At 32.3% G+C, this 14,938-nt stretch overlaps 1 long non-coding RNA gene across 1 annotated transcript; it reads right to left on the reverse strand.

Annotated features, from left to right (window-relative positions):
• Positions 1–10,831: 10,831 nt before the first annotated feature.
• LOC131655763 (uncharacterized) lies at positions 10,832–13,541 on the reverse strand. Its single transcript, XR_009299875.1, has 3 exons — positions 12,314–13,541; positions 11,594–11,787; positions 10,832–11,407 (listed from the first exon to the last, which is right to left on the reverse strand). It is a non-coding gene; the product is annotated as an uncharacterized LOC131655763 (long non-coding RNA).
• Positions 13,542–14,938: the final 1,397 nt, after the last annotated feature.

Here is a 14,938-nt window from a genome sequence, read left to right on the forward strand (position 1 = left end):
ACGATGCTTTTGCATCATTGGAAATATGGTTTGCGGATATTGTAGAAGAAATGTTTGATGAAAAGCGAAGGGTGAATTTAGGAAAAGTGTATAATTAGAATGAGAATCAGAGAAAAAGATGGGTTTGGTTTTTATATAAAATCTCCGAAGATGACGGGGTTTCTTTGGTTTGGTAGAAGAAGAAAAAAACAAGTTTGAAATTGGATTAATTATTAGTAGTAATTATTTTGGAATTTGGACGGAATCAACGTCGAACCAACCAAAGTAGTTTCGTCGGTAAGAATAAAGTTGAATTCAATTGCAGCCTTTAAGCGGCTGACGATGTTAAATGTGACCAAATACTCTTTTCCTCTCATGTGAACGGCGATTTTAAATATTTGATTATCTCAGGCTTTGCTTACTTTTTTTTTTTTCATTACAAATTTTTTAAAATAATTAATTGTGAGTCTTGTCTATTTATTTACGTTTCTTCTTTCACCACTATATCACATAAATATAATTCAAGTGTTCACAATTTTCTTTTGCAACTAGTCTTTTATATTTAAAATTTTGTTTTATATTTTTTACATAATATTTTTATTAATTTATTGTTGTTACATTTTTTTATTATTTATTTGACATTTATCTAAAATACAATATATTATATAATTAAGACACCAAACAATTTGAATGTTGGCATTGATTATATTTTAGCAAAAATAACAAAATAAAATATGTTTAGAAGATTCAAAATACAAAAACCAATCTACGATGCACCAAATTACTAAATGCGGAGCAGGTAGACCACTTTTTCTCCATGTCGTAGATAATTTCTTACAAAAATATTATGCCAATCGCATAAACTAATTCAATATTTATTTACAAGTCATGTCGTTCCACATGCATGCAATTATCAACTATCTTTCCTATTTAGCGAGGAAAATATGCCACTTTAGAGGTATTTAAATTTTTTCATTCAAATTTCACTTTTCACTCTCTTATTGACATGGTGATGGACAATTTAATAGCAAGTGTACTTGGTGTTGTTATCGAAGTGATAAAAATAAATTTGTCTCCACAAGAATTGCGAACTTAAAATAAGATACATTGTGCGATACAATTTAAAAACAATAACATGGTTTTTTCATATTGTTTTGGTCAAAAACACAAGAAAAGAGTTGTATAACGATGATGAAAAAAGCGGTCAGGTTTTATTGTCAGAATTCCCTATTTCTACTTGATTGATGAAACGTGCATTAACAGACATGCACTGAATATAGAGTAACACAACGAATTAACACTAAGACTACACTCAATCCCTTGGCGTGTAGCTCACTGCACTAAGTGTTTTTGTTCCTTTTTTCACCAACTTTCTCACTAAGTCCTTTTTCACCCAAAAATATTTTTTCCGTCTTTTTTCACTTAAATGCTTCTAACTTGCTCAATTCTTGTCAAAATTCGTCAATTTTTCTTGCTAAATGACGTGCACTGATAGCCCGTCATCATAACCCCAAACTTGAACTGTTTCTTGTCTTCAAGTAACCTATCTGCACACTCAAACTTTGTCAAAAATAAATTACAAACCTTACCACATGAATGTCACTTGCTTTTGCTGATTGAGACGTTTCTTCCCTGCTTTGCTTTAACTAATTCAGATTAGTTCTTCCAGCATCAATACTCAACATGTCTATCTACTCACCATGATGCACTCAATTGCAAGGGTGTTCACTCAATCACATACAAGAGTAAAAATCAATGAATTTGTAAGCTATATGCAAACTCAATCATATCATATTTAAACACACATTTGTGGAAATTTGAGGTTGTATCTTGGCTTATGCTAGAGTAGGATAAATTTTTGGATAATCACCTTAAATCTTGGAGTTAGGTACCTCTTTGTCCTTTCGTTATTTTATTCCGGTCATATCACTCTTTCTTTCAATTTGGGTACTAGATATTTTTCAAATATGTGGTCCTTTTCTTTTCTTTTTCTCATTATTTTTTTTGAAAATGCCATGATTTTGACATATTTTTTTCTATCTTTTTATTTGACCCCTTGTCTAGTACCCTCAACCTCAAACTTAAAGGTTGCTAACGTCAAAGAGCATCCACAAACTTAGTGATTAGCTTATACTAAAAATAAAATTTATCCATCTAACTGTAAGGAGGGTGCAAATGTTTTTATATTTCAAGCCAAAGGCTTATAATATAATAGGCTAAGTCACCAAAAGAATGGGAAAGACTCAAAATGGTTAACAAGGGATCTAATCATAATGCACGAGTTGTTTACAAGGCCATAAAATTTTCACAAACAACTGCCTATATGTGTTTTTATCAAATCAACTAATTAAATAGACGAAATGCAAATTCTAGATATTGCAATCGCATGGATACACTCAAAAAAGAAATAAGTAAACTTTGGAAATATTTTGGCTCATGTTTAAATATCTAACAGTTGAATACCAGCAATTGTGTCTCTTCTCTTCATCAGCCATCACTTGGCTTGGACACTTCAATTTAGATCACTTTATTTATTTTTCATTGTGACTGCTTTTCTATTCAATGGAAAAGAGTTAAGCATTACAAAATTCATTAATTAAAGAAAACTAAGCATTACAAAATTTGGAGTAGAACAATTTTAGTAGCTCCCCATCTTCCTTTGATTGGTGCATAATGGAAATAAAACAAAACAAAAGGAACTAAAAGTAGAACTGTTGAATTAGAAACTATCATTTGGGTGATAGAAGTCGTGAAACCGGTTAAGATCATCTTGGTGTTGTTTATGTATAGATTTGGCAACGCTTCATGTGCCTAAGTGGTTATGACTGAGGCAAATTCTTCCCACAGTTGAATTTGTTCAGGTTGTTGTTGTTGATGATGGACTCCTTTAAATGGTTGTTGCATTTCATGATGGTAGACATCTTCTTCTCCTTGGTCCTCTTGGCCTCTGATTGGATGTTGATGGTGGAGGGTCTTGCAGATGGAACTTGCTTTGATTGGAAGCATAGGGTTGATCATCATATCCTCTGGGTGCATCGGGACTCCTACCAACCTGAACAATTTGTAAATAACACAAAAGCGCCCCTAGTTATTTGTGGGACATTAGCCATAAGTTTGATGTTCCAAGTATGTGGTGATATTATCCGTAAAGAAAGTGTGTATACTTTCTACAGGTGTTTGTATATAGGAAGTGGTGTTCATTTTGTTTGTTGTAAAAAGGTCCTTTGAATCAGGAAGACTCAAAGTCCACCATAGTTTGTGCGTGTCTGTGTTAGAAGGTCGTAGGAGAGTCTTGGTGTGAGGTTGTACAAAGATCTAACATAGTGAAATCTTTCACGGGGTGTGGAGGGACTAGACTAACCTTGATTAGAAAGGTAAACTAAGATATATATATATATTTATGTTCTTTATTGTTTCTGCACTTTTATTTTTCTGCACGTTTATTCATTTGCTCATCATAATTCTTCTAGAAAAATAAAAGAATCAAAACATCTGCAAAATAACAAGAAATATTCTTAAAACCTAATTCACTTCCTCTTAGGTTGCACTTTGTACTTATCTTCATACTAAAAAAATGAAGAATGTGCAAACTTTGTATTAATGATGTCACACCATTCTGATGATGAACACGAGGTTTGTGATTATGGATTAAATGATAAACCTTCATATGAGGAATTATAAAATGCATTTCATGAATTACATGAGAAATGTTTGACACTTTCTAGAACTGTTGCAAAACAAAAGAAATTAATTTTATCTCTAGAAAGCAAGGCTAATGACACTAATGTGAAATTGAATAAGCTCAAAAAATTTGCATGTAATAAATGTTAATAGCAAGAATCCTAAATTGTTGTACTAAACTAAGTTACAAAGAAATATGAAAAAGGTCAAATTGGTTTGGAAGATGTGCTAGACAAAGATATTCAAGAGATAAATGTGGGTTAGGCTTTTCTAAACTTGATAAATCAAGCCCAAGTAAAACAATCTTTGTTAAAACTAGCATAAAATTCAACAATGTAGAACCAAAGAAATTGCATGGTGTAATTCATCCTAAAATGTCTTATAATAGAAATAATTCTTATGTCTATAAAAGGAATCATGTTTTTAGACCTACATGCTTTTATTGTAATACAAAAGGATATACTTCTAGTGCTTGCTACAAAAGAAATTATGGTGTTCCTTATATTGAGTATTTAAGGGTAAGGAAGAGAACTAACCCAATAAGACCCAAAGAATATTGGGTACCTAGAAATTACTATTAACTGTTTGTGTATGTACTTGAAGACCATATGCTAATATTGTCAAATAAAAATTGATTTCTCAAGATACAAGACCACATGATATGGTAGAATTAAACTTTCTTTTGATTAAAGATGATTTGAAGAACATCAAATTAGTGTGAAGAAGATAAGTATTTTTATATCTAATGTATATTTTCCCTTACATATTATGTTTCTTTGGATTTTACTCTTTTTTTTTTTTATAATGTCAAAAGGGGGGGGGGGGGGGAGATAGATGGTTTTTTTTTTTTCAGGATACCAAAGATAAAGGCCTAACTTGCAATATAAAGGGGGAGATATGCAGGATAGGAGGAGATATACAAGATTGGGGAGCAATCAAGTGTCAAGAAAAAACTTCCCATCAATATATTTTGTCATCATCAAAATGGTGAGACTTTGAAGAAGATGTTTTTCATCTATCTTAGCTTAGTTTTTCTAAAGACGAAAGCTCATAGAAGTAAGATCAAAAAAGAAAAAGATTGAAATAAAGTATCAAGATTGGATAAGTTTTGAAAATCAAAAGGTTTAATCATGAAAATTAAGTTAGAATGGAAATTCATATGTGTTATGTGCCGTCTAGAGACCCGAGACCCACTGCTCCATTGCTATGCGCCAGCCAAATGCCCAATAATATGAGGCCGATTATCTAGCCTACTCCACAAGACCCAAGATACAAATACCTTCGTAAAGGGTTCTAAGGTACAAAATATCTAATCTCCACATTGACTATCGTCTATCTTGAACCCTAAACTAACTTAGGTGTTGGAGTGATAACCATGCAAGTACCCCTCTCCCCATTTAAGTCCACTGTATTGGAGATATCAACATTGGTTATTAGCGTCATATCAACACTGATACCTCTGGTTCAAGAAGCACTGTGATTCTAACCTTGAATCCACTGTGTTGTATCTGTGAAGTGTAATAGAAGCTCCATTCCACATTAGTTTCCGCAATCATCGTCATTTGTGGTTTCGTAATAGAGTAGAGGCGCCACCCATGGAAATTGACTTTTTATTCCTATGATTTCCAGGATTTCATGTTTGATTAAGAGTCAATCGATTTCTCCTAACACTCAATCAATTGATTATATTTCTGTTTGGGAAATTTCAAAAATGTTGAAGAGTCAATCGATTGACTCATTATGTCAATCAGTTAACATAGTGATTTTTTTTTGATATTTTTTAAATGTTGGAATTGAGTCAATCGATTGACATTATATGTCAATCGATGAACATCCTAAAACTTTTTGAAAATTCTGAAACATTGCATACCTCTTTAAGAGGCATCTAGTGATTTCATAATTCAAATCACCTCTTTCACTCATATTTCTCAAACAACTCTTACTATTTTTTCAAGTGTTCATACACAATGTCATAGATACTTTTACTACTTAAATTTCATTCATTAAGAAAAAGATTCATAAACCATTGAGTATTTAATGTTTATATATTCTTAAATTATTCATTGAAAGAGAAGATTAAATTTTAAAGATATTGGAAAGCATACAAACTGTTTATATTTAATTTATCTATCTATTGTAAATTATTCACCAAGTATATGGGTGATATTGTCTGTAAGGAAAGTGTGTGTACTTCTACAGGTGTTTGCAAATAGGAAGAGATGTTCTTTCTATTGTTTGTAAAAAGGTTTTTTGCATTGGGGAGATTCAAAGTTCACCGTAGGTTTGGTGTGTCTGTCGTAGAAGATTGTAGGAGAGTCTTAGTGTGAGACTGTACAAAGATATAATACCGTGAAATACTTCACTGAGTACAGAGGAACTGGACTACCCTAGTTTAGAAAGGGGGGCCAGGATATATCTTTGTGTTTTTTTTATTGTTTCTGCACTTTTATTTTTCTGCACGTTTACTAATTCGTTCATCATAATTCTTTCATAAAAATAATATAATCAAAACATCTGCAAAATAATGAGACATTTTCTTAAAACTCAATTCATCCTCCTCTTAGGTTGCACCCTGTACTTATAATAAACACATCAATCCATGAGTATGAAATGTTTTGAATGAAGCATGAAGAAAATATTCAGGACATGGAAAAATAGTATATTATTATTGTTAATCATTTAAAAACTCTGGGTAATTTTTTTTCAAAATGTTAGTTTAATTAAAAAGTACTTAGTTGCTTAAGTTGTAGCTGGCAACTTAAAGTCACTACGATTAATGAATCTAAAGACTTGTCTTCTATGAATTTGACTACATTGTTTGGTAAATTTTAGGAACATGAAATTGAGCTAAAACATCCTGTTGTAAGTGGAGAAGGCGATAAGAAAAGAGATAGTTCTGCATTGAAAGCCACAAATGTCAATGACATGAAATTAGAAGATGAAAACTGTCAAAGTGAAAATGATAAAGATATGGATCTCCAATTTAAGGTAGAACCTGTATAAAATCTAGGGTTAATGAACTTTTTAGTCCCTCTAAATATTGCTGATTTCGTTTTTAGTCCTTCAAAAATTTTCCTTTAAGAAATCGTCCCTTCAAAATTTTTCGTCTAAACTATTGGTCCCTAACGTCAAATTTGCTAGAGATTAGCTACAACTTTAGCCACCGATTAGCTACGAAATTTGACGTTAGGGACCAATAGTTCGGAAGAAAATTTTTGAAGGGACGATTTCTTGAAGGAAAATTTTGGAGGGACTAAAAACGAAATTTGAAATATTTAAAGGGACGAAAAAGTTAATTAACCCTAAAATCTATTGTGCACTTTTCTTTCCCTTATTTCTTTATTTTTCTGTTATTTAATATTCCTTTCTTAAATCTCTGCTTCATCTCTTTTCTTAAAATTGACCAAGTAAAATCAATTATTTTCTTTGAAGTTATGAAAAACCTTTATATCAAAATTCATCCCCGCTTGTGTTTGAAGTCACTTAGACAACCCTCATGGCCTAATTTGTTTTGCTTTAACAATTTTTGGACTGAAACTAAATACTCTTAAAGTTTAGTTAAGGAAAATTGGTCGTGATTAATGAATGCAAAACGCGTATGCCGAAAGTAAAACTCAAATTGTTAAAGTATAAGCTTCAAGCATGGAACAATGAAGTCTTTGGAATTATGGATATAAATATAGGTCTTTAACAACTGGATGAGATGTCAATATTATGTGATCATATGGCAATACGAAAAAAGTGGTGCACTAACACTTTTGGGATCAAATTTGAATTAAATAAAGTCTTTTTTGGCCAAAAGTTGAGAGCAAAATGGGTTGGCAGAGGGGACTCCAACATTAGATCTTACCTTGATTGCATTAAATCCAATAGGAAAAGGTCTTAAATTGATGCTTTAGTCATAAGAAATGAGTGGATGAATGTAAATAAGATAGAAGACAAGGCTAAAAGTCATTTTATGAGACTTTTAAAGAAAGAGATTTTTCTCGGCCAACTTTGGATGAAGTATATATTGATAGAATCCTTCATAATACATGAGCTTATTGGGGTCTAAACGTGTTTAGTCTTAAATTCTATAAGGCTTGTTGGGATGTGGTAAGAGATGATGTCTTGGCATTTTTAAATGAGTTTCATCATAATGTTAAATTACCTAAGCCTGTTATTATTGCATTTATTGTTCCAAAGAGAATATGTTTACATGTACTTACAAATTATATGTTTACATGCACTTACAAATTATAGACTTGATTCTCTTCTGGGAAGCTTGTACAAAATTCTGTCAAAGTTGTTGGCCAGTCGGTTGAAAAGAGCCTTGCATTCATATCAAAAAAACAAATCACTTTTATTCAAGTTAGCCAAATGATAGATGACATGCTCATTGTACACTAGTACAAAAATGTTAATTTACACCCGTTTTTTATTAAATTTACACCCATTATTTTTAATAAAAATCGGGTGTATATCCACAGGGTGAGAAATGTCTAACAAATTTACACCCGTTATTTTTAACAAAAATCGGGGGTAATTGGGCGTAATTACGTTTTTAATTACACCTTGTTTTAACAAAAATCGGGTGTAATTGGGCGTAATTACGTTTTTAATTACACCCTATTTTAATAAAAATCGGGTGTAATTGGACGTAATTACGTTTTTAATTACACCCTGTTTTAATAAAAATCGGGTGTAATTGAGCGTAATTACGTTTTAATTACACTCTGTTTTAATAAAAATCAGGTGTAAATGGGCTTAATTACGTTTTAATTACACCGTATTTTAATAAAAATCGGGTGTAATTGGGCTTAATTATGTTTTAATTACACCCTATTTTAATAAAAATTGGGTGTAAATATGCTCTTAATTACCCCCTATTTTAGTAAAAATCGGGTGTAAATACGCCATTTATGAATGGACAATTATATCTATTTACACCCTATTTCATAAACACCATTTAGTTATATTTTATTTTCAGTCATAATATTGTAAATACTATAAAATCATACACATAAAAATCATATTTTAACTAAGTCAAAATATTTTTAATATCAACCAAAAAGTATACAAAATCATGTACAGTCATAATATTTCAAGTATTATAAAATCATACACATAAAAATTATATTTTAACTAAGTCATAACACTTTCTTCATATAATTTTACGCCATGCTTGACGGTTAGCTTCGGTGTTCTCTAGTCCAATTGAATCCAACCGCTTTCCACATGTAGCATTGGATTCATCCATGGCCAAAATACCACGTCCTGGAGAAGCAATTGTTTTCTGTATGCAAAAAAAACAGACACAAGAAGTTATTACAAGAAAGAGCCACATGTATCAATGGTAACCATACCGAGCCGTTGATAGTGCCCCTCCGAGAATATGACGAAAATGCCCGTTCAAGAAACACATAACGAGGACTATCAAAATCACTAGTTGTCTTAGAAGACCTATTCCTTGAGTGAGCTACAGTATGAGTATCTACACAACAATAGATATCATTTATTTTATTTATGTTTCAAGTTCTCTGAAATCTGTTAACAAAACAAATAATTTGTTATGCATAGGTTATTTCGAAGTAAATGATATACAAATTTAAAATTTGGTTAATTTAATTTAATTTTTCACATATATAAAGATGCACAATGCAAGAAGAATGTTACCATAAACAATACATATCTTCTTCTCACTGCAGGCTTCTTGAAATCCTAACATCTCCATGTCACCAACATAACAATCTGAATCAACAGTCGATATGCAACTCATCATCATATGATTATTATTGTTCATCTGATCCGTTGGAACTGTAACCGAAACACTGCGCATCCACCACCACCGTTAGTACCTTTTCCTCCTCCATGTTAACGCTAGTGGCAAATTGTGAGTCTTGCATACAGACGCCAACACCTCTACGATCTCATTCACCGCTGCTTTGTACAACTCCTCAAAAATCTAATTATTCATTATCATATTAAAACAATTAAGTCAAGAATTGAATCTAGTATTGATTTGATGAATGCATCCTTACCTTCACTGCTGGTGGAATATTCATGTTGTGGCTACTTCTAAAATCAACAGCCTGCACCAAAGATAGATAGATCCATCAATCACATATTATTCTCACTAGCTTCAATCCAACAACCTTCTCCTAAGAGCTCCTCAATTTTTATCTCCTTGATCTCCTCCAACCATAGTCCCAAATACACCGACCGCCGTCATCCACTATCCCACCACCGTATTCCATCCTAGCTAGCTTCTTTCTCAGATCCTGTAATAATTATTATACATACATATATATGAGTGATCAAGTATTAGAGAAGATATCATGTCATATATATACTATATATTAGAAGGTGACAGAAGATGAAGAGTCAAATATATTATTAAGTAGTTGAGAACACGTACGTAGCTAACTAAAAACTAGCCAGCAGCAAGAGAAGAAAAGTGAAGAGTAGTTTTTTGTAGCTAACAAAAGAATTATGGAGCCTCGAGTTCAACCGCGCATCCTGAATGCTCAACTTCAACCGCACAACCTGCTGCTCAACCTGAATGCTCTACTTCAACTGCTCAACCTGGATGGTCTACATCAGCAGCACAATCTGAAGCTCAGTCTGAATGCTCAACATCAACAGCACGACACTATGCTCAGCCTGGATGCTCAACTTCAACTGCTCAACCTGGATGGTCTACATCAGCAGCACAATCTGAAGCTCAGCCTGAATGCTCAACATCAACAACACGACACTATGCTCAGCCTGGATGCTTAAAAGCAACTGCATAACCTGATGCTCAGCCTGAATGCTCAACTTCAACTGCTCAACCTAGAGGTTCAATATCAGCCGCGCAACTTGAAGCTCAACCCAGACGCTCAAGTTCAACATCTAACGATGAGATTAAACCTTTTATTTAATGATGGAAAATGAAACATTTTGCTTACGTGTGAAATGGAACCATAATTTTGATAGTGTGAGAAATGAGATGTTTACTAGGCAACTTGGCAAGTGAATCACTGAATCATTGCTCATATGCTTCTAAATGTCATTTGCAAATCCTCCACTACATATATTATCGAATCTTTATATATATATATATATATATATATATATATATATATATATATATATATATATATATATATATATATATATATATATATATATATATATATATGCACTAAAGGGTTATAGCTCTCTTCAACTATTTGAAATCCACTAAGAGTTACAAATTTCAAAAAGGCAACTAAGAAGAAGCTATTTTTGCTTGGATAAATCCTCACTTGAGTTTTTCATATTAGTTGACAGTAACAATAAACTTAAATAATGAGATATAAAACCTCAATGAGAAATTCTTTAGTAAGTGCTATTAGATGGCTTAAGTCCATGTTTTAAACTCTATGTTTCCATTAAAGCAATTATGAAAAAGTAAGATAAGAGGAAAGAAATTCTTACCATATATTTTATCCAGAGTTTGTGGTGGAACTGGACTCTCCTGTGGTTTGGGAAAAAAATAATCATGTGAATCTTAATATCACAAGCTAGTATGAGGAATTAAGAAAATAAAGTTTCTTACCATATATTCACAAATTTCATTGTTCTGTAGAAACAAATAATCATGTGAATCTTAATATCACAAGCTAGTATGAGGAATTAAGAAAATTATGCTCGAGTAGCTCCCACAATAGTTAACTACGAGGCCATAGAATGTTGGGTCAAACACGAAGTGTCGGGAAGCGAATCGTCCGATGATACAGAAGTCCTGTTAAATAACAAATCATGTATACAACAATGAATATCAAGACAACAATTCTCCATCAATTCGCCTGTGAATGCTTTGCCAAACACTCTAACATCTAATCAATAAACAGGAGTGGAAAATGATCTTTCCACTAGTACAAAATGAACAATATAATTTTAACATTTAAATCAATCTACAAGTTCTCACCCGTGCTGAAGCCCCTTATGGCGTTCGAAGTACCACTTGATCAATTCCATTCTAGTCCTTTGTAACTTCAGTTGCTGCTCTAAAGTCCCACACAGCTGTAGAATGCCCCATCTATGAAAAAAAATCAAATAAGCTTAATGAAGTCAGCACACACCAATGCCCGGGATCCAAGGGGGAATCAATCCAGTCCACACCTATACAGAAACAAAGAAGTGAATTTTCTTTTTCAATCAGAAGCAAAATCCCAATTGCCAATTAATGAACCTAATCTAATCTATCCTCACTGATACGATTCAGATATAGGGAGCCCTAAACTATCTATTTACATAAAAAAAACAAGAACTATGAATGCAAGTGAAAATTCCATTCAAGCCATGAAAGAGAAAAACATATACATTAAGTTTCGAACATTTGGCAACTGAATATCAATCAACATGGCACACACCTAAACATGTCTCTTGAAACTTGTCAGATTTATAGCACAAAAAGACAATAAACATAAACTGAAGGATCTTGGAAACATTCAACAATTTCAAACCAATGCATAAAACAATTACACATAACAACAATTGTAAAAGTAAAATTTGCACAACAACATAACCAAAATAATTACAACAGTTACAGTAATTCCTTCCAGAAAATTGCAATTACGGAATAAAATATCAAACTGAATACATTACTTCTACACAAGTAACTCCAAAAGAGTTAAAGTATGCTTACGTTAGCAATGTTGAATCAGTAACTGTGTCAAATGGGTTCAGAAATTCATGCACCCAAAGACAATAACTGCAATGAGAAACAAACAAGTATAATAAGTTTTGAAAGGTACCCTTTTCTCAAAAGCATTAATTCAAACAGAAAAAACTGCAAATAAATGCAGAAAAGTTAAAAATTCCAACCAACCGAAGATTGTGAAAATGGAACAAACATATACATTGTAATTTAGTATATTGTGTTGGGTGGTGAAGAGCTCTAATCTACGACAAGTATATATATTAATGCATATACAAAACACACATGTAGAAACTGTCAAATGAAATTGATTAGTAAATTTAATGTAGATTGGAATTTAATGTATTATGATGAATGTGCTTAGAATTTGTACTCAAAAGAAAGAGATGAATGAATGTAGTTAGAATAATGACTTTATAGAAAAAACTGAAAAACTTAAATAATATACAATACACCGGTTCAGGTTGAGGTTGAAAGAGAAGGTACCTTTTGGTTGAGAAATGAGAGTATCAACAGTCACATTTTATACTGAGGACGAATCTCGCAGATGAATGAAAATGAAAATGAATGAATTCGAAAATATAGAATATAATTATTTTTTATTTTACAAAATTGATTTTAAAAGTTGAACATGGAAAAAAATCAAACTTTTATTTTTTTCCTATAATGATGAATTATGGAAAATGGAAATGTTCGTGGAATTCAGATAAACTCCGGATAAAATATATTCACAAATTTCATTGTTCTGTAGAAACAAATAATCATGTGAATCTTAATATCACAAGCTAGTATGAGGAATTAAGAAAATTATGCTCGAGTAGCTCCCACAATAGTTAAATAGTTAACTACGAGGCCATAGAATGTTGGGTCAAACACGAAGTGTCGGGAAGCGAATCCTCCGATGATACTGAAGTCCTGTTAAATAAAAAATCATGTATACAACAATGAATATCAGGACAACAATTCTCCATCAATTCGCCAACCACAACCTGTTACAACAATGAATATCAACACAACAACAATTCCGCAGTAATCAAACAAAAAAGAGAAAGAACTCAGTTCAGGCATTTCACCGAACATTTGGTGTGCATGTTACGAAATGACGAATTCCTTAATAAATCATAATTGAACAACAATCACACAACACAATAGAAGAAGAGAGATGAAGAAGATTGAAACTGAAGTTCACTTGAAAAAAACGCACGTACCGAATTCCATCATGTGTGAAGGCAAGCTTCTACAATACTATGTTTTGATGAAGACAACTATCATGAGTATACATCAATAAAGGATGAGCAAAAAGATCAAATTACAAATGGATCAAGATTGCAACTTTCATGGAGATTAGCTTTGTTTGATTGATCTTCATATCATAATGGTACAAGCTAATTCCTTTTACATTGATGTTCCTTAGTGCTCAAAAATCATATAAAATTTCATACATATGCATGTCCAATCTTATATATGCATGGCATAAGTTTCCAACCTTGAAAAACATGCATTTTCACATATTATGCTGAGGTAACCGGTTACCCTGGTTTCAGTAACCGGTTACTGAGAATATTCCCACTGGTTTTTGTATGGGTAACCGGTTACCCAGGTTTCAGTAACCGGTTACTGTGTTGAAAATTTGAAAAATATGAACGTTGCATTTGGGTAACCGATTACCCTACTTCTGGTAACCGATTACTGCTGAAGGATCACAACTTTTCATGTTAAATCTGTCCCAAACGAATTCATCTTTCAAACCTTGAACCATTGCATTGTTCTATCAATATGCAACCATTCTAAAAGGCATATAGTCACATATAAATACTATACATTTCAGATTTACAATACACCTCTTTCATTACAATTTACAAACCTTATTCTCACAAATATTTTCAAACAAAGTGTTCATCATTCATAAACTTTCATTGAAACTTTTTCTACACATTGTTAGAAAAGTTTCTCATTCATATATAAACACTTGAGCACTATTAGATCATTGTAAATTGTTTTGCTTGAAAGAGAAGATCAATCTTATAGATTGATATATGTTCATCAAATTTATTATTCAAATATTCTTTGTTATTATTGACTTGCTATCCAAGATTGTTGGAAGTAAGGGTTGTTGATTAGTGAGAGGATTGTTCTCATAATCAAGTTTATAAATCCAAGAGGATTGTTCTTGGTAGGTGTAACCTTGTTGTCCATAGTTTTGAAAACAAGAGGTATCCTTAGGGAGGGTGTTCTCTTAAGGACTTATTGAAATCCAAGAGGGTTGTTCTTGGTGGTTTTGTTAGAAGATTGTAGGAGGAGTCTTGGTATAGGCTTGTACAAAGATCTAACAATAGTAAAATCTCTTTCGTGTTTGAAAGGGGACTGGAGTACTCTCGGATTGTGAGGGGAACCAGTATATATCGTTGTGTTCTTTACTTTTCCGCAATTTACCGCTTTATCACCATTATCAAGAAAAGAAAAGAACCATTCAAAAACCTTCAAACACTTAACCAGAAAAATAAGTACAAGTATCCTAAAAACAGGATAAATCTTTGAAAACCTAATTCACCCCCCCTCTTAGGCGCACTTTTAAACTTACAATTGGCATCAGAGCAAGTTATAGGTAACTTG

This window comes from Vicia villosa, linkage group LG3 (assembly GCF_029867415.1).
Source record: "Vicia villosa cultivar HV-30 ecotype Madison, WI linkage group LG3, Vvil1.0, whole genome shotgun sequence".
In the NCBI taxonomy this organism is placed as follows: domain Eukaryota; kingdom Viridiplantae; phylum Streptophyta; class Magnoliopsida; order Fabales; family Fabaceae; genus Vicia; species Vicia villosa.